The sequence below is a fragment of the Dermacentor albipictus genome, chromosome 6 (genome assembly GCF_038994185.2).
Source record: "Dermacentor albipictus isolate Rhodes 1998 colony chromosome 6, USDA_Dalb.pri_finalv2, whole genome shotgun sequence".
NCBI classification, from domain to species: Eukaryota; Metazoa; Arthropoda; class Arachnida; order Ixodida; family Ixodidae; genus Dermacentor; species Dermacentor albipictus.
The window spans coordinates 78,991,504-79,011,893 of NC_091826.1; the positions used below are offsets into that span (position 1 = coordinate 78,991,504).

The 20,390-nt window shown below is 46.9% G+C and overlaps 1 pseudogene; it reads left to right on the forward strand.

The window, feature by feature from the left end:
- Positions 1-921: 921 nt before the first annotated feature.
- LOC139047041 (uncharacterized) overlaps positions 922-20,390 on the forward strand; it is a 44,099-nt pseudogene continuing 24,630 nt past the window's right edge.

Below are 20,390 nucleotides of genomic sequence, written 5' to 3' on the forward strand. Positions count from 1 at the left end.
GAGTTAGCCTTCTTCAATTTACCCGCTTATAAAGAGCGTCGAGATTTTCAAGCACAAGGAAAAGTAAATACAAGAATGTGCACGTGGTGAAGAGCTACGTGCTATGAAATGTTAAAAACTTACACGTCAAATGCTCTTGTTTTAAATAATATTTCTGTAAACTAACCCCTAGAAGGCTTAGTCGACAAAAGCGTTGCAGTGACCACGTGGTCCCATACGTGAAACTTTTTGTTTTGGGAAGAGGGGTGCGTGCCTGTTATTGTCTATAAACGGGCAAATTGTTTTGAGTTTTCGATTGTCGATCGAGTTCTCAATTTATTCGCCCCTTTTGCTGCGATCTGCTAGCCTCCTGGTTACCTCAGATGATAGAGCGATCCCCCCGAATCGCGTTTGTTCCAGGTTCCAATCCCGGACCAGGACGAATTTATCCTCGTCTGCGAAGAGTCCTTTCTGTGGATCCCGCATGTGTTTATTTTGTAATATTACTCTACATTCGGGTCAAATAATGTTTCCGTTTCAGGATACTTCCTCCACCTTGCGGGATTCCGCAGCACTGATTTGCCATAAAGAGGGTCTATGGTGACTACGACCTTCGTTTCAAGAAATCATGGTTTCGCAGCAATAAGACATTTCTATATCCGCTATTAAATCAAATTAAGGCGAGAACTTGAAAAATTATCGCATTGGAACGCTCTATAGAGGGCACGTAAAATGTACCAGCGTATAATCACAAGTTCCTGTGGCTTGTTAAGGGCCCTTTGAGGTGTAGGAATCCCGGCCGCCATCTTGCGCGCAGTTCAGATCCTCCCTCCACGCACTGTCACTCAGCCATGTTTAGAATAATGAGAGAGGGAGGCAAGGTACAACTTCCAGAAGTTCTTGGAAGCATCAAGAGGGACCCAGGACAAGGGTTTCTACGACCACAAGATTGCTAACCCTAACAAGACCTTCAGCTGCTCCGTCTGGCCGAGAGACAGGTGCGCCGCAGCTACGAAGGTGCGCGGCGTCGCTGTCGCAGTCCCGGCTCCCGAGGACTTCGCCCAACGACTCGCACCCTCGTGAGATCAAGTAAGTGCAGCCCCTCCCCTCGTCATGGAGGTAGTAGAGGTTGAAGGCACGAAAATAGCCCCCGAAGAAGTTTCCGTTGAAGCAGGGTGGCTTGTCAGCCACCGTAAGTAACGACAGACTACGCAGGCATCATCCCAACTCATACACGGATCCCTCCGTGCAACAGCAAGCGCACGCACCGAGAGTACCGAGCAGCCCGCACTACGCCGACACGCACCACGGCAACCACGACTTCCGAAGAATGATATCAAGATCGTCATACGCCCAAGAGACGGTTTCAACGTGTCCAAACTAGGAGACGCCCAGATACGCGACTCAATACTACAGATCACGGGCATTACAACCAAAGAAGCAGAGGACGACATTTACCGCTCATGCACGGATAATAATGTCATTGTAGTTAGCACGCCAATGATGTCTAACGCCGAAAAATACTGTCGCATCCGCAATCTCCCCATCGGAGCAGTCCGCTACGCTGCCACAGCATACGTCACACCGCCGGAGGACACAGCCAAAGGAGTCATACATAACATCCCTTCATATGACACGGAAGAAGACATTACCAACAGTCTCATTTACAAGAAGAACCCTACGATTCTGCAGGCCCGACGCATGGGCAAGACTAATTCAGTGCTCATCGTATTCGACGGAAAGCAAGTACCGTACCATGTCTACTACCGCGGAGCAGAATACAAATGCTATCTACATAAGAAGCGCATCGAGGTCTGCGACATCTGCGGGACCGTCGGCCACAGGGCCGATGTATGCCCCACTCCAACCCAGAAGAAATGCAAGAGCTGTGACACAGTAAATCCACCGGATGATCACCCCTGTCACCCTTGCTGCGCGCTCTGCGGCAAAGACCACCCGACTGGTGATAAGTCCTGCCATCGCCGCTTCCAGACACCACACCTCCTACTCCAACGACGATGGGAACGCCTACGACTGGGACAACAAGGAGCTGACCAGGAGATGGGGCCATCGACTTCTGCAAATGGAGACTCAGCTCTGCCAACACCGAAGTCAACACTACAACCGCAGGCTCCCGAACGCAGCAATTCACGAGGACGCAGTCAGTCTCGTGGATGCAGCCGCTCCCGAGGTCGCAGTCAGTCACAAGGACGCAGTCACTCTCGGAGCGGACCGGATTCAACACTGCCGCAGCAGCAAGGAAACACAAGCCTTAAAACGACCACAGTCAAAGTGCAAGACGCACCCCCCAAGGTAAGCTGGGCCAGCATTGTCCCCCACACAGGTCACACCACACAACCTATAGCAACCCCAGTGAACACAGTTAGTGACGCTACCATGCACAGCTTCATGCAGGAGCTCCGATCCTTACGTGCTGAGATACAAGAACTCAAGACAGAAAACGCTAATCTCAAATCCCAACTTGCAGACACACAACCCAAGCATTTACCATCAAATGCAGACATCCTTCCTGTCCCTGCAATAGATTGCCCGAAAACCACCCAACAACCAACCTCGCACAAACGCAAAGCTCTCGAACCAATCTCAAAAGTTGCAACACCAGCATACACTTCAGAAGGAAATGTGAACTGTGAGGCCCTCACTGAGCTGCAACAGCGGATAGAACGCAACCTCAACGAAGCATTAGATTGTAAGCTTGCCACATTGCTCGACGCCTCCATTGCAAAAGCTCTCGAACGCGCAATGGACAACCTCCTTACGGCGAAACTAGAAACGCTACTACTGCCCAGAATTGAGCAAGCCTTTGCGGCAAGAGAACAACAGCGACAGGAAAACATGGACGACACGCGCAAAGTGCTTCAAGACATGGTCGCAACTTTGGCTCAAAATCACAATACCCGTTTGACAGAATTGGAAAACACCCTACTCCGTCCCAGAGCAGGTCCCCTAAAGAAGCCGTACTCGCGTCCCGACAAAGATGGCTGCGAGTAATCCAGAACGTGTTACCTACTGCATTTGGCAGTGGAACTGCCGGGGCTTCCGGCGAAAGCGAGCACACTTAGAGCAATACATTACCTCTCTCGCACCACATACTTCCCCCGATGTTATCGCATTACAAGAGACCGGAGAAGCGGCTAAGCTGTCGGGATATGCCGCATACACCGCAGTTTGCAATGATAACCGCAGGCCCCAAGTAACCACACTAGTTAAGCGAAACATTCCGGTTATACAGCATCACACAGGCATTGATACAGCAGCCCACATTTTTCTGGAGATCATCCCGTCTGCAAGGCGCAAGCAACAGAGCCTCTTCATCCTCAATGTGTACAGCAGCCCCAGAGAACAACATAGGTTTCTACGACTTTTCACCAAAGCAGATCAAGTAGCTAGGGGAGCCCCCCTGCTCATCGTAGGGGACCTTAATGCCCCTGCGGTGGCATGGGGATACTCAATGGACCGCCGAAAGGGAAGACAACTATGGCTTGACGGACAGAATCTAGGTCTTACTCTTGTCACGGATCCAACTTCTCCCACTCGTATGGGAAACTGTGTTAGCAGAGATACTACTCCGGACTTGACATTCGCAAAACGAATTCCACAAGCAGACTGGATCAACACACAGGACAACTTGGGCAGCGACCACTATTTAATCCAAACAACAGTTCGAGTGGGCCCGCGAAAGCCTAAGGGTCGTCAACTCCACATAATGAACTGGGACGCTTTCCGGCAGGCCAGAGCCCTCACCTCTTTCTCGGGTACCCAACCCCCTTTCGAAGATTGGGTCGCATCCTTGCTGCAAGACGCGAGCAAAGCTACTAAATTGGTGCCTGAGGAAGCCAATCTGCAGGAGGCAGATAGCAAGTTACTGCATATGTGCGAAGCCCTCGCCAGTCTGCAACGCAGATACAAACGCAACAAGCTCAACCGAACGCTCAGGAAGCGTATTAGTACTCTCACCCTTCAAATCGAAGACTACGCACAACAACTTACTCGTCAAAATTGGCACAGCACATGCGACAGCATGGAGCGGCAACCAAACCTGCCCAAAACGTGGAATATCCTCCGTTGCCTCCTCGATCCGGCTAACAGCAAGAACACACAACAGCACAACTTGCAAAAAATTATTCACACCCATTCGGGCACGGACGCAGAAGTTCTTCAAGAATTGATAGACCGATACATAGGACCTCAACCTACCACACCCGCTCCAGCATACACAGGCACCGATAACGACCACCTGGATGTGCCCACAGAAGCAGCAGAAGTACGTGAAGCCATCCTCGCACTCCGCCCTAACTCAGCCCCGGGGTCTGATGGCATTACTAATAAAATGCTTCGCAACCTAGATGAGGATTCTATACTAGCCCTCACAGCTTATTTTAACGCATACTGGGAAACTGGAAACCTCCCCTCACAATGGAAAGAAGCCAAAATTATTATGATTCCCAAACCCGGGAAGCGCCTCCTACTCGAAAACCTCCGCCCTATCTCCCTGACTTCATGTGTCGGAAAAGTCCTCGAGCACGTCATCCTCACACGCTTACACAGACATATGAACGACAACGACCTCTTCCCCAATACCGTGATTGGCTTCCGCCCGAAACTTTCTGCTCAAGATATCATGAATCAGCTCAAGCACCAAATTATCGATGGCGACAAAACCTCCAGGCTGGACACCAGAGCCATCTTGGGGCTAGACCTAACCAAGGCCTTCGATAACGTCACGCATGAGGCCATACTGAACCAACTGGCACAACTCCAGGTTGGACATCGAACCTATAACTACGTAAAGAATTTTCTTACAGGTCGCACAGCCACCATTACCATCGGAGGGTTGCAGTCGCCAATTATTCACTTAGGCAGTAAAGGCACGCCGCAAGGATCGGTTCTATCCCCTTTTCTGTTTAACGTGGCCTTGCTCGGACTACCGCCTGCATTAGCTAGCATCCCCAACCTCAAGCATAGCCTATACGCAGACGATATCACCCTGTGGGTCACCGGGGGCAGCGACGGAGACATCCAAGACACGCTGCAGCAAGCCATCAACGAGGTCGTTGCATACGTAGAACCGCGCGGCCTGGCGTGTTCCCCACAGAAATCGGAGCTCCTTCTGTACAAGCCTAATTGGGGAGGTCGACGTCCAGACCCTCACCCACCCGAGATGGAACTCCGCGTGCACCAGCAACGCATACCTACAGTACCTAGCATTCGTATCCTTGGCTTACGCATCCAACAAAACGGCAGAAACACGGACATACTCAAGCAATTAGATAATCATGTACACCAATCCACTCGCCTCATTGCACGCATCGGAAATCGACATCACGGCATGAAGGAAAGCAACCTTATACGCCTGGTAACCGCCTACGCCTTGAGCAGGATCACCTATGTCGCCCCGTACCTTAGCCTCAATGCCACTGAGAAGTCCAAACTCAATACCATGATCAAGAGGGCCTATAAACAAATCCTACATCTTCCCATCACCACCTCTAACGAGAAACTGGACGCCCTAGGCATTCATAACACCATAGACGAGCTTATTGAAGCGCACCGTATTAGCCAATACGAACGACTTGCCCATTCCACCACGGGCAGGCACATTCTAGGCACCCTAGGCATAACCTACACCACCCAATTCGGACCAAAAGTACCCATCCCTCCAAACATTCGTGATCAGCTAGCTATCCCGCCCATACCTCGCAATATGCACCCTGAACACAATCCGGAGCGACGTGCAGAAAGAGCTAAACAACTACAAAAGCGCTACGAACAAGCCGCTGACGTAACCTACGTGGACGCAGCAGACTACCCCAACCAAAACGACATGGCGGTCGTCGCAGTCGCGGGTTCGCAGTACTACCTCTCCGCGGCCGCATCAATATTCGCCACGCAACCCGAAGTAGGAGAAGAAACGGCCATCGCTTTGGCCTACGCGGCTACCAATGCACACTGCATCATCAGCGACTCAAAAACGGCCATTCGTAACTACGCAAGAGGACTAATAGCACCCCAAGCGCAAAAGATTCTCTCTGGGACTCCTCCCTCAAGGCAACGCCGCGTGCAGATCATCTGGGCCCCTGGTCACTCGGGTCTGGCTGGAAACGAAGCCGCACACGATGCCGCCCGAGCTCTCGCATACCGGGCGCATCATCCTTCTCCTGCGTCTTCCGATCCCGACCAGCCCTCTGTTCTGCATCGCGGTCACGCGCGGGACCGAATGGTCACGTTCGGAGAAATTCTACTGCACTACCGCAGAGAGCGGTTACGCTACCCCCCAGCACACAAAACACTGACTAAGTCTCAATCCACCACTTGGCGACTCCTTCAGACACGAACTTTTCCGAACCCCGTGCTTTACAACCGCATGTACCCCGATGCGTACTCACCACTCTGCAAAGCGTGCAAAGCCCGCGCCGACCTCAATCATATTATTTGGCAATGCCCCAAAGCCTCACCCACCAACACCTCCCGCACTAACACACGCATCATTAGTACGGCCGAGCAGTGGGAGACATTGCTGCTCAGCTTAGACCCAGAGGAGCAGCTCTGGGCCGTCCGGATGGCCGAAGACGCCGCCAGAAAGCAAGAACTGGCCGCCGTCTGAGGAAGGGGGGGATTGGGGGTTAGTCTCCCGACCCCCGCCACCCCTTAACCCCATCAAGGACACAATAAAGTTTTATCTCTCTCTCTCTTGGAAGCATCAACCGGCCTGCAGACGCGGTAAGCTAGAGACATTTACAGCATTGGAAGGAAAGAAAGCAGGCAAGAGATTGATTCGACCGGACCAGTTACAGTCATAGGCAGCGATACAAGATAGACAGAGGCGTTTTCAGAAAGAAAAAATATATTGCGGAGACATATACGAATCTGCTAAATTGAAAAGAAAACATGTTTAGGTTATATGAATAAATCTGGGCCGATAGGTGGCTATTCGTCACCCCGCCATTTCAAAGGAAATGCCAATAAACTATCATAAAGGAAGAAAAAAATCTGCTCTTCGCCATAGCAGCGCGATGTGGTCTTCCCCTGCAGCGTCAGGTGATCTACTGTAATTGACAAAAATGCCCCCCCCCCCACCCTCCCTACCCTTCTTTTCAGAATGACCGGTGCCTAGCACCGTTGTCATTTTGCTGCTGCGCGTAGTGGCCTTCGCACTGCTGATACTTTCAACAAGGGCTCGCCCTAACCATTCTCTCTGTAAACTGTTCAGTGCCGCATGTTATTCTCTGCCGCTTTTCACTCGACCGTCGTGTGACTAGGGGCCACTGGTTCTTCCAAATTCGTCTCGGTCTCATATGGCCCGCAGAGTGCAGTGCTTACTATTTTGCCGGAATACAACACCGTCCATGGATGATAATATAGATTGACACTAAGAGAGAAGGAACCTTGAGCGATGTTCACCGTCAACTAGGTTTTTTGTGTTTCCTTCTCTCGATCACACTTTTTAGATTTTTGGAATGTACGGGCCAGCTGAACGATGGACTGAACGGCAATGCTTCATATTTAGGATCGGTATGGATTTTATGGGTTTATGCCTGTAATAATGGATTGTATTTATTTATCTAAATTGATAGATATGTAGATAAAGCAAGAGGAAATGATAGAAATCACTCCTTACCAATGTAACTGCCTAGCGCAGTCTGCTGACACCTAAAGAGCGGTCAGCAGGGGATGAGGAGAGGAGGTAGGGCTAAAAGGACAGAAATGGAGGATCCCAGGGGATAGTTTCCTTATTGAATACAGTTTGCTCGATGATCATGATTTATGCATCTTATTGCTGCAACCGCGAGATATTACCAACGAGCGCCAAGCAAATGCTAATATATGGATTTCAATTATCTATGGTAGAACGTGGCAAATGGCGAGGTCGTGCATCGCAATCGGGAATGGTAGAACTTGGCTCTGAGTGGCCTAAAAATATTTCCTTTTATGGTGCGAAAAATATACAGGTAATAAAATTATGACAATGATTTGTGGTGTATCCTATGCATACAAAAGTTCTATTACCAAGGAATAATGCATACTAAATGTGAGAATAGCAGCAGCACTCGTACCTCACCAATCAGTCTGAAAATAGGGGCTGGGAGGCACGTGCTTAAGAAGGTTGTTATCCCGGCAGCCTTCTCTAGTAAGAGAATGCACTACGCATACCATGGTGTGATAACGTGCAATGTGCCAACGTCTTTTAAAACGTTGAAACTAGCTTACTGTCAAATGTTGGTTCAACGCCGAAAAACGTTGCCGGCTGAAGGAGACTGTGTTGTCTGCATGCCACGGAAAAGTACTTATTTCTTTGAGCTTCTACTTAGCGGCAATCTAAAAAGAAGGGAAGGACCGGTAGTGTATCGTCATATTTATCGCATACAGGAAGATCATCAAAGGGTAATGGGTGTCAGTGAGTGTCGATTATACATGTGGCCTATACTAAGAGGGCAGAGAATAACCTCAGTTTATTTTATTTTGCTTCATGGTGGTAAATTTCCTACGTTTGCTGAATAACGTGCCGTTTATGAAACGTTTCGCTGCCCTACGTGCGTTGCCAATTGCCCCTTAGTGCCTGAGATTTGATGTACAGAGAAAATCGCTGACACACATCTTGTCAAAATTAGCCGTTGGACCATTAACTGAAAAGATTCTAATGGGACCTTCTCCTGATTCTCGTCATCAGCCTGATAATCTTGAGGCTCTCAACAAATTTTTGTTTGAGAGCGGACTGGACAAAAAACTTTGAAGAGTCCTTGAACGTGCAAGATTTTCACCACCATATTTATCCTTATAGTCAACGTCTTCTTTATTCTACCTATCTGTACCATTTCCCCTTCCCCCAACGCCGAGTAGCAGGCCAGAACATTGATTCAGGCCGACCTCTCAACTTTCCTATCATAGTAAATATCTCTCTGTCTCTTGATCTATATATATACGTAAGTAAGATTATATGGCAGAAATAGTTGTTGTTGTCACTAATGCGGTTATATGGTCGGCAAGTATGTTGATATTGCCCTCATGCCTCTGTGGCCAGGTACCCAGCATATTATTTGTTGATGAGATGCATACAAAGAGCAGACGACTGTATGAAATTCAGTAAAGGAAGGGTTTTTTTTATTTGTAGCGAAATAATCGGTTTGGCGATGCCTAATGAATCTGTAAATATTATTGCCTTTTGTAGTGTTATTTCCATGAAGTAACTTACTGCGAAAAACCGTGGGTAGGCTTCCGCCGTAAATATCCTTGTTTCCGGGTGCAAACACCCGGATTCCAAGAAGGATGGCATGACGGCAGCGTATAAAATGCTGGTGTGTGACTCTGAAACTTCACTGTAAACTTCAGTGCACGAGTACTCTTACTGAAGAGCTAGTAAGTGCGATTTGTATGTCTGTTTCGTAGGCGTTTTCTTTAACCTCTGCAAAATAAATGTCACACGCCCTGAGCTGCCACAATAACGGTGGTACTTGCTTGGCTGGAGCCATGAGATGGTTTTCAAGAACTTCCATTGCTTCGATGAGGTTCATTGCATGCAGTGAAAAGGAATCTGTCACCGTTGCAAGATTAGGCAAAAGCGTAGCACAAGTCATATTGTTTCCTGTTTGGTTACAGGGATATTGACATGTTTAATGTGTTTTCAGACAATACAGGAACTGGACAACGATCTTTGCAGATGCAGCGACCACTGATTGGATTGTATACATATATACATGGAGACTTTGCACCGAGCTAGTTCTGAAAGCTCCTGTGGATTTTCGTATGCCTAAATTATGAACAGGATCAAGCATGTTTGAGGCACCCGGTGTAGCAGATTGATACACCACCACTCCGCAGTCTAAACTCGATCGTATAAGACTTTTATAGGAATTTATTGCGCATCTTCTGTCACTGCCCCAATTTATGTGCAATTTTCAGTATGTTCATACCGTTCAGGCACTTCGCCTTGACGTATCTTATGTGGGGGATGATGCTTAGCTTTGAAACAAGAATTACGCCCAAGAAGTTATGTTCTTTGTTCACAGGAATGTGCTGTCCTTTTAGTTCGATAGTGAGATCAGGGAGCAGTCCTCTCTTTTCTGAAAAAAAAATTATAGGTACTTTTACATGGATCGTACTTGAACCCACTTTCCTCTGCCCATTCGGATACTTTCTTCAGCCCAAGCTGAACTTGTCCCTCGCAGACTTCAAGGCTGCAAGATTTAAGACCTATCTGTAAGTCGCTACGCAAAAGTAATATAATACAGCTGGAGGTAGGGAATAACGGAGCGTGTTCATCTTCACAATAAACAACGTACAGCTGAGGACGCCTCCCAGAGGTACCCCCCGTTTCCTGCCTAAATGAACGCGAGAACGCGTTGCCTACGTTTATTCGGGAATGACGTTTCGAGAGGGCAAGCAGCGGACACATGACGACACACGCCGCTGTTCTCACTCACGTTTGGCTGACGTCCTGGAGCCTGGAGGGCAGCAATGCAAGCTGACTCTCGAAGAAAATACGATATGCACGTGAGCGACATATGTTTACTTAAAGTGGATAAGTGAAAAAAAAAGTAAGCGGTTGTCAATGGGTTAACACCAGTTTTGTGCACCGACAATTCTTGATTTTCTATTGCCTATTGGTGGCCGCATTTCCTCACACAACGCGATCCAACAGCCCGCTTCTTCATTCACATGGAATATTACACGAGGTGCTCATTTTCTCTTTTTTTTTCTGTACTGAGGTCTTCGCATTTGTCGGGTGGTTCTCGTGCTTTGCGCTCCCATAAATAATGAGTGCGCCCGTTTCCTGATGAAACTGCTAAATGCTTACTGTTTCGAGATTAGTATTCCGTAGGGCAGCTATTGCGCTGTAGTACTAAAACACAGCATATGACACAGCGATATGTGCGAACACCATTGCACTTACAATTATTCCCTTCATGTGTGAGTGTTTCACCTGCCTTCTCTTAGTATTACACGAATCCTTTTTGGTTTATTCATTATTTACCTCCTTACCTATTGTGTAGGGATAATGGCTTGGAGCACAGTATATTCAGTAATAATAATGCGAACAATGCATTTTATTGCCCATTTTGCTGCTTTGTTTTCTTGTTCTCAAAGTTTGTTTACTCTACGTCGGATTAGCCATGCGTCAGCTCGCCAAACTTAATACTCTGCTAAGCACATAGCGGATCACCGCGCAGTTAGAAAGGGCTTGAAAATGCTTGATTGCTGCAGCTACGTGGTTTCTCTCGTCGATGGTTCAAAAAGTTTCTTCTCCATCGCATTTCCCTTTTCACTGTGCCACATAGCGAGGAAATTCTGTTTACTAAAACTAATAAGTTGTTTACCGCGCGAGGCTGTTTTTCAAAGGAAGGGTCGCGTCGACAGAATATGTCTCTGCTTCGTACGGGGTCTCCCTTGACAACAACGGCAGAAGGCGAGCGTAATCGCCTTCGGAGAATTACTAAAAAAAATTCCATTCGTCACAGCGCATCCCCAGCCCACATCTGAACACAAGGAAGTAATGTATTGTTGCTATTCAACAACCCTTACCACCACCCAAGTCTGGGAGAGTAGAGGGGTGGGCAGTGTGGGTCTGGCTATGGTCAAGGGGCAGCTAAGTTGAATGAGAACAATGCTTCATTCTTCTAATATGTGGTCGAAAACATTTTCGTCGCAAAATATGCTTCTCGCACCTGTGCAAAGGCTATACCAGCAGAAAACTGTGGAGCAACAAGAAAAAACTCCCGGTACAGCTTTCTGTAGCTCAATACGCGCTACATAAAAGTGTTTTTCCCAGCGTGTACGGAGACTGCACTTACACGCAAAGTGCCTATATCGGCCAGTCGCCCCGCAATTTTCTGTGTATTTAGAGGCGTTTTTCATGCTCGGAAAACACTTTTATGCATCCCGTAATGAGCAACTGAAAGCTACATCAGAAGTTCATGTTCCTCTAATTATGATATTTGAAAAATTGAATGAATATTGAAGACTAATTAGGTCATTAGGGGGAATTACAAAATTTGAGTATCTCTAAGCGACGTCAGACAACATTACACACAAGTACCAATGGTTCAGATTATGTACTTTTATCTGCAAAAAAAAAACAACCAACCAGCAAGAGTGCAAACGAAAATGAGAATACAAACCTGCGAGTGTACCGACTGTGTCATGAAAAATAGTTTATGACCACAAGCACGCGTAAATTTAGTGGTGTCATGAATACCAACGCGTGCGTTGGCTCACATCAAAGTCAACGAATACAACCGTCCAGGCCAAATTGCTCGAACATACGTTGGTGCTATAGCAGGAGTTAAATTTGCAAGTACATACAGTGGCATTCTGCAAAAACAAACGAAGGAATAGCCTACACGTCAGCAGGCGCATATTCAGTCGTGTCCACGACTGAATGTGCACCTGTACTGTGACCATAGCCTATGGTCAATTGTAAAAGGTAAAAATCACCTGTTCTGTGACGAAAGCCATAGCCAATAAAATGTAAGCAGGGGTGACAGGTGAGGGGTCGCATTTGCCAGGAGAATTGTTCTTTTGTCCTTCACTGCAACTTATGTGCGACCTTGAAGATGGCCAATACACCCACACCTGGTTGTTACGGACAACTGCACTGTGACCTGCATTGACCTCCTAGTTGAACGAACTGCGTTCCATTGACGTCTTTGCACAAGTGGTATACCTTGTGTCTGGGGCAGGCTGCTTTTTTTGTATATATGAAGTGTATCCGTGTTTGGAGAGGAAAACAAAACATAAATGTAAACATTATATGACAAGGTGAACTAATAAGGATGAGAGCAGGGGGAGAAGAATTTCTAATAAATGATGCCAAAACATACATGTCATTTCATAAAAGTTCTATATAACAGGTCATATATAATCGCTTAGGAAGTGCATTGAGCAAGCAGGGAAATCCTTCAGTTATGCATCAAATCGTCGTTTCGGCCGCGCAATTAAATGCAACATTAGAAGAGAAAAAGTTGGGAACCCTGACTACTTGAAATGTGCGTCCGCACATTTTGACATCATACCAACCAAAACTGACGGGGATACATGTACATCTAAAATAACAATAAGAAGCCACGAAACTTGCGGTGATTACCCGGGTAAATGCGATATACATGTCAATGAGAAGACCGCCCACTGGGATTCACGTGTTCCAAAACTTCATTGGGTGTCGGAAACCGTGACATTTGGTTTTTCGCGCGCAGCTTGGAATGCTACCGGTCAAGACGCCATCGCTCTTCTCACTGCGTGAAGTCGGGGAAAGAGGGCTCGCTCATTGTTTCCTGGTAACCCTATCGTTCAACAGGAGTCTCGTAGAATAGGGCAAGCACAGTACTATGCCAAACCCGTCGCACCTCTCCGCGTGAGTAAAGCAAGTTTGAAGATATCGCCGCGCGAGCTCCGAAATTAGAAGGACAAGTTTTGGACAAGGGCAAGTTTTGTGTGCACTTCAAAGCGCTTCCACAGCTGCCTGTCAACAAAACTGGGCACCCAGAAGAATTTCTGAAATCTCACGTTATCTGCAATTCTCCATGGTACAATTACAAAATAGGCAAAACTGCTGGCTTGCTCTCATGCACTCATAATGTACCGTGCGCTACCCTTTTCTTGTTTCATTTTTTTTCTACCAGCAGCCACAATTGAGTTAGCTCTCGTTGGACTGCATCGATGCCGAGGTTGCAAACACGTGTGCTTGAAGGAATGTGGGTATGCTCGGCGACTAGACTAAGTCAAACACTGAAATCTGGAGAAAGAATACATCCGCGTTTCTTAGGATTCCTAATGCTCAGGGGCACGACATTTCACAATTGTTGGAACTTCCGTGAAAAAGCACGATATTTTTTTTCACAGTTTGTTCCAGCTGGGAGCCAAAAACGCCAGCGAGATTTATTACTTATTGGAAATCCTTTGCTTCAAGCACTGCTTTGTAAATCTAGTGAGTGCTAGTAAACACAAGGCATCGAATGGGGCTCTACTGATGTGCAACGCCCGTGTGAATGAGCGTGTCCACGAACAAGACTCTAAATTTTCACGATGATGACCGGCAGAAAAGTTGGTTATATTCGCAGCACCCTTGTAGATTACTCAATCAACATAACACAATTTTCTCTTTATAGAATTGCCGAAAAGGGCTTGCTGCTTGATCAAATTGCAGAGTCGCAAGTTGAATAGCTTTACCTCTTCTTCAGTGAGGCGTGACGAAGTAGAGGAAAAATGCCAATAATTCGTGAACTATTCATCAGCACACAAAACAACCTCGCATAAATGATAAGTGTATCTGTAACGTAGAAAAACACAAAGGTTTGTTCTGCGTTGAAAAGGGAAAATTATATTCATTCATAAACGTTAATTTTCTTCCCATTATATAATAGTGGACATACAAATATTATTTCCTTTACACGCAATATGTTTTAAGGAAAGCGTGTACCACTTTTCATTGGAAGGCAAAGCAAGCTTTTCTTTGTTACGCTAAATACTGCTGAAGGAAACGCAGTACGACGGTGGCTACTACAGCAGAAACACCCTTTTTTGCTCGCATTCTTTCGAGTGCCGTCAGGTAACGCTTCAGCTTAGGTTATAATACTGTGTCATTGGAAAGCGCAGAAAGCAACCTTTCTAATGAAATATAATTCTGATCTGTGCAATAACCGCAAACACTGACGAAAATGCCAACCGCCGCAGTGGCACCGCTACCAGGATCCACACTGCTCGACACCTCGAAGGCGACGCAGCGTCAAACACTTTTGTGCCCGTCGCGCTAGCTCTGTGACTATGGTGTCGATTCAGGTTGCGGTACCGACCGCATCAGCCACATTTCGACGTATATCAAATGCAAGACCAAAGATGAGTGTTGCAAACAATTTCTGCCCTTCGCCGGCGAAACTGGATATTTTTTTACGATCATTGTAATTTTCGTTTAGGTTAACTGCGTACTTCATAATAGAGAAGTACATTTTATCGAAGACACAGAATGTAATCTAAATCAACTAATATGCGTGTCGTCACAATAGCGTATTGCCTCTAATAACGTGGCATAACGTGTACCATGTCCTATAGCCAACGCGCGTTATGTACAAGTGCAAGCCGTCGCCGGCGACCTGAACATACGTGCAATCATCACTCAAGCCGAAAAATTCAAAAGAACACTTTCTTTATTGTCGGACTGCCGCAGGAATTTTAAGGTTGCTTCAGAGGCGTTGATCGTAGCCGAACGAACTTGCAGCTGTAGCAGCCGTTCTCATCCACCATGAGTCGGATGGACCAGTCGTCAATCCTGCGCAGAGTACAAAGTGCTGAACGGCCTTGGACACCGCGATGTCGTCTCTTCCGCAGAGAGTACAGCTCGTGGGCTTGAAACGGCATTCGTATAGGCAGTGGGCCTCCAGATCTCGGAGTTCGATTTTACACTGGCAGCCATGCACTCCGTACACACAGTACACCAATTTGGTGGAGATACTCGGTGAGCAGGTCGCCTCACCCAGAGCAGGATCGGAGAACCGGACACCATCCTTGGGACAGAGGCCGCACAGGAACATTATTAGCTCACCGTTGGCCTGGTGCGGTCTGCCGGCGCGTTCGTAGGCGGTATACCAGCACACCAAGCACATGCCGTGGCCGCAGGGAAGCTGCCTGGTCTTGGCAGGAAGAGCGCCGCAGATGACGCAAAAGCAAGATGCGGGCAAAGGCTCCAAGAATGAGATGCGTCGCATGTCCAAGAAGGGGCACTCGCTAAATCCTTGCAAAACGTATGTAATCGGGGAGGGTTGCTTTTTGCACGGGTAGGGAATCTGGAATGTCGGCGAAGGTTCGCTTCCACGATGGGTGTCGTTATCGTCCACAGCAGTTTTATTTTCCGGGCATCGCGCAGAAATGTTCGCCGATGCTGCTTCGATCGCCAATTCTGGAGTCGTCTGGAGGCCTTTACCCTCGAGCACGACGTCGTCGCATGCCGTCTGGACGTGGTTGTGGGATGCGGCAGAAGGCTTCCAAAAAGGCCTTCGAAGCTTCCTTCTGCGCTGATTGCCGGCATCTTTGACACCTGTTTCTTTCCCCGAGGAATGCGCAGAGCGATTCACCCATGCATCACGAGCCGAACCTTCAGAGGTCGGGCGTGCGCACTCACTTGCGACGATGATGTTGTGGTGTTTGCGCCTTGACCGCATCATGACTGGGTGTGTGCTTCAACGTCGACGTGGCGGCGATGGGCTTCAGTCGCTCGTCTCAACAGGTCAGAAGCTGCTGGCTGTCACCGTCGTGGCTTTGAAGAGATGCGTTGCGATTCCAGGCTTCGAAGCGTGCAGCGATGAAATTATAGCGCAAACAGTGCAGCTGAACTGGCTTTGAAACCACTGCGTGCTTGAACTGGCTCTCGGAAGGGTTGCGCCGTCTTTTAAAGCCTCGAAGGTGCTCTGCGCCTCCACTTTCTGGGAAGTAGTGAAATGAGGAGGAAAGGGCGGCTATGGGTTGTCGTTGATTGGCTTTCACAACGTGCGAAGGGTGGTGCTAAAGTGGTCACGTGGTTGTGCGTTTGTGTGCGCGAGTACCAGAAATGGCGAAAGAGAGAGGGGAGAGGGTGAAAAGAAACACTCGGGAAATCCGTGAATGTGTGCAAGAAAGAAAAGCACGTGTGTTACATTCTATGGGCAACCAGCGCTGAAGCTTCGCGTGCCGACAGCAGCGCCGTAACACACAGCCTAGCGAGCGGTAGACACAGTTTCCAGTAGCACACGCAGTGATTTCGTGTCAGCAAATTCACCGATTGTCTTGAGTCACACTTTTCACGGCTCCTCAAACGGCAGGGAACCGAGGTGCTAGGACGTAGCAGCGCATGCGCTCTACGCAGCGCGCATGGCCATGGACAGAACTTGGCTGGCCGCATCGGGCTAGGCAAACATTGATACAGGCGCACGTTTCTTATCGCTAAATATGTCGTGCCATCTTCGTAGCCTCCCTATCGGACGGTTTCAGCATATTTTAGTAACGCATGAAAAATGTCGTAGCGCCTCCTGGCCAGCGCTGGTTCCCCATATACCCTTCTATTTTTAGTTTTTTTTTTCTTAACGCTCTTATCTGTTCTCAGAATAAAAAAATATATCCAGTTTTCTTCTCTTTTTTTGGCCAAACGGAAAAGGCGTCACAACTCGCGCAATATTTGCTGCGGTGGGTCTTGAGCTCCCGGAGGCCTACACAGCGCCGTAATCTCGGGTGGCTAAATAATCGTCTTATGGAGTGCGCTTCTGCCTTGATTTAGCAAAAGTGTAAACACCGGGCTACAACCCTGAAACCACAAAGCTCACGATGTTTTCGCAAACATTTTACGGGAAATAAAATGGCGAGCGTCTGTACGTGAGTTTCCTGACCCGTTCAGTCTTTAAGTCATTGGCTTTAGGTAATTATGTTTGCGCAGTAAGTGTGCGAGCTGTATTTCACTTTCTCTCCTTGGGAAAACAATTTCATCAATGCAAATATATGACAAAAAAGGGCGAATGGTGGCGTGTCACTAACACGTGGTATTTTTGCTCGTAGAAGCTGCAATGAGCTTGGTTAGCATTTACACAAGTTGGCACTAGTGTCCCTGCTGTCCTTTACTTATTCTACTTTCATGAAGTATAATTTTAATGCCAAAATTAGCACGCAAACTTATGTCTAACACTTTATATATGGTCTCTTTTCTGTTGAGTTGTTGTTGACCTCCCTACGTTTCCAACTGCTGCTTAATCACTTTGATTGCACCATGTTCAATTTCACTAAGACAATACCAACTCAGCAATGACAATTAACCAGATCAGCATGTTGCAAGCAGCTGACAAATCAGAAAAAAAGAGAGAAAAATGGAAGTAAACATAGCTATCATGGCGTCGCTAAAAAAAATAAACAAAGGCTTGGTTCACAATGACCACATGTTGCTTGCACTTCGCTTGCGCTGAAGAAATGTCTACTTAGAAAAGTATTCCACACGGTCATCCCAATCGATAGACGAGGATTGGAAATTAATATGTGTTCGCCATGTAATACCTGAACTTCTGCCAACACAATGATGCGTTAAATGCATAAAGACTGCAGATTTTGGTGCTTCCAAATTTCAATAGTACAAAATTGAATTCGGGCGTTTATCGCGAAACTGCAGAGCTATTTGAAATCACAGACTAAGCCTTCGCTTCAATGAAAGTTTTTAAGTGCGCATGACATCTTCGATCATCGCAAGAATGATCAAACACTGAATTTATATCTCCCAGCTGCTGCGGTGACGTTTCAATCACTTTCAAATATTCCTTGTTATTACGAAATAATGTTTTTCCTCTATATTGCGTTCTTTTTGCATTCAATTAGGCCGTTTATAAAAGAGATCACAATTACGTGGACTTGCACAGAATACACCTAATTCCAGCCAACCTGTATATTTCGAACGCTTTCATCAAGTATTTCGTTGCCTGCAATTAATACCTACGCTTGAAAAGGTTGGCGAGATATATTTCTTTTGACAACTCGAATTACAAATTTATTTCTTGGCGGTGAGGTTTAGTGCACTGGCTATGTTCTACTTATTACAGATAGGTTAATTATACACGCCTCCTAATTCTGATGATCGTACGTAGCAGTTGGACCAGTAAGTTACTGCTAAGGCAGCAGTTGACCCTGGAAATTTGATCTACGTATGTTAATCTTAGATAACGTTTCTCCTGTTTGTGTTGAAATTTTAAACAAGATGCCTTGTTCAGTTTGCCAAATTTATCGTGGACGCATTGTAGAAGACCCTGGGCGCATGAACAAACCACGTGGCTAGAGCGTACATCGTTGGAAACGACCGCACCAAGATGCGACTTATCCTTCCTAGTGACCCGCCGCGGTTGCTTAGTGGCTATGGTGTTAGGCTGCTGAGCACGAGGTCGCGGGATCGAATCCCGGCCACGGCGGCCGCATTTCGATGGGGGCGAAATACGAAAACACCCGTGTACTTAGATTTAGGTGCACGTTAAAGAACCCCAGGTGGTCGAAATTTCCGGAGTCCCCCACTACGGCGTGCCTCATAATCAGAAAGTGGTTTTGGCACGTAAAACCCCATAATTTAATTTTATCCTTCCTAGTGATAGACCTGCAGCCACAGTATTTTGCTTTGTCAACTTCTCAAGGCAATTTCTGTAATAGCATCAAGAGGTCTCAGAGATATATTAACCAGGCCTACTGGTTATAATTGTGTGGTTATTATTACAAACACATTCAAGAGCTCCCATCTAAATGTTTGTACCTGCTTGTTCCAGTGTATTGTACTTTTGGATGAGATACGGCTGTATATATTTGCCTTATTCAGTTATGTGGCCATATTTTCTACCTCCGTGAGACCTAAAGTTTGAATGTATAATGTAAATATTTTTACTTCATTGCTGAATGTAAAATTTGCATTCTACAGCTACAGTTGTGTGGTTGACATAGCGAATGAGTTCCCCGGTTTACTAATAACAGAAATTTCAGTATTGCTATGTCTATTGGTATCGGCTCGTAGCGCCTGTTTTTGGTTCTGTTAATATGTCGTTTTCACTTTTACCTGACATATTTCTTCTATTCTACAACTGCTTGGACCAAGTCTGCTGCAAACGGCGACACTGAATCTTTTCTTTTCTGTAAATGTATATTTCTTCGTATTTTATCACAAGCCTAGTCTTCTCATTTACCGTCATACCCAGTTTACCATTCCTTTATTTAATCTTTAACAAAAATTCAGCAAATTCTTGGTATATGGTATGTTCCTTCCCTTTCTTCTTATTTCGTGGAAATACGTGGATGCATTCTCTTTCCAACCAGTTCTCAGCTGTACTCTTCACGGAACGCCGATTGCTGGAATTCAGTTTCCTTGCCCAGGTTGCGGTCCCTTATAATGTGGCTCTCATATACGCAGAAATTGACGGCTGGCTCACAATGCCGAGTTAACAGTGGAATTCAAACCTGCAAGGCACTTGAAGTTCGTCAGTATTGCCCCTTCTGTGGCCGTTTCTCACTTCCAATCTACAGAATTCCAGACAGATTTTCTGAATAGTTCCTACTTTCCCTGCCAACCAAGCACACTGCATGGGCGCAACCTACGTATGCCTGCTAAAAAAAAAAAGAAACACCATGTCACGGTTCACTGTGTGTGCCGATGAAGGAAACGGATGCCACGTGACTGAGAGGCGACGTGCCCATTCGTCACGCTTGTCCGCCGGGTTTGTGCGACGGAATTAGGCGCCAGTGCAAATACGACTTTCTTTTTTCCTACGTTCTCCCCATCTTCGCCACGGTGTGGTTTTAACGCGAAGATTTCTTTCCCTCTCCCTCCAACTTTTCTACTGCATGGTCCTGCATTCTTGCACGAAGCGGGGTGGGGGGTTCAGACCGTGAATATATATATGAAAATAACGTGGAAGATAGCAGAG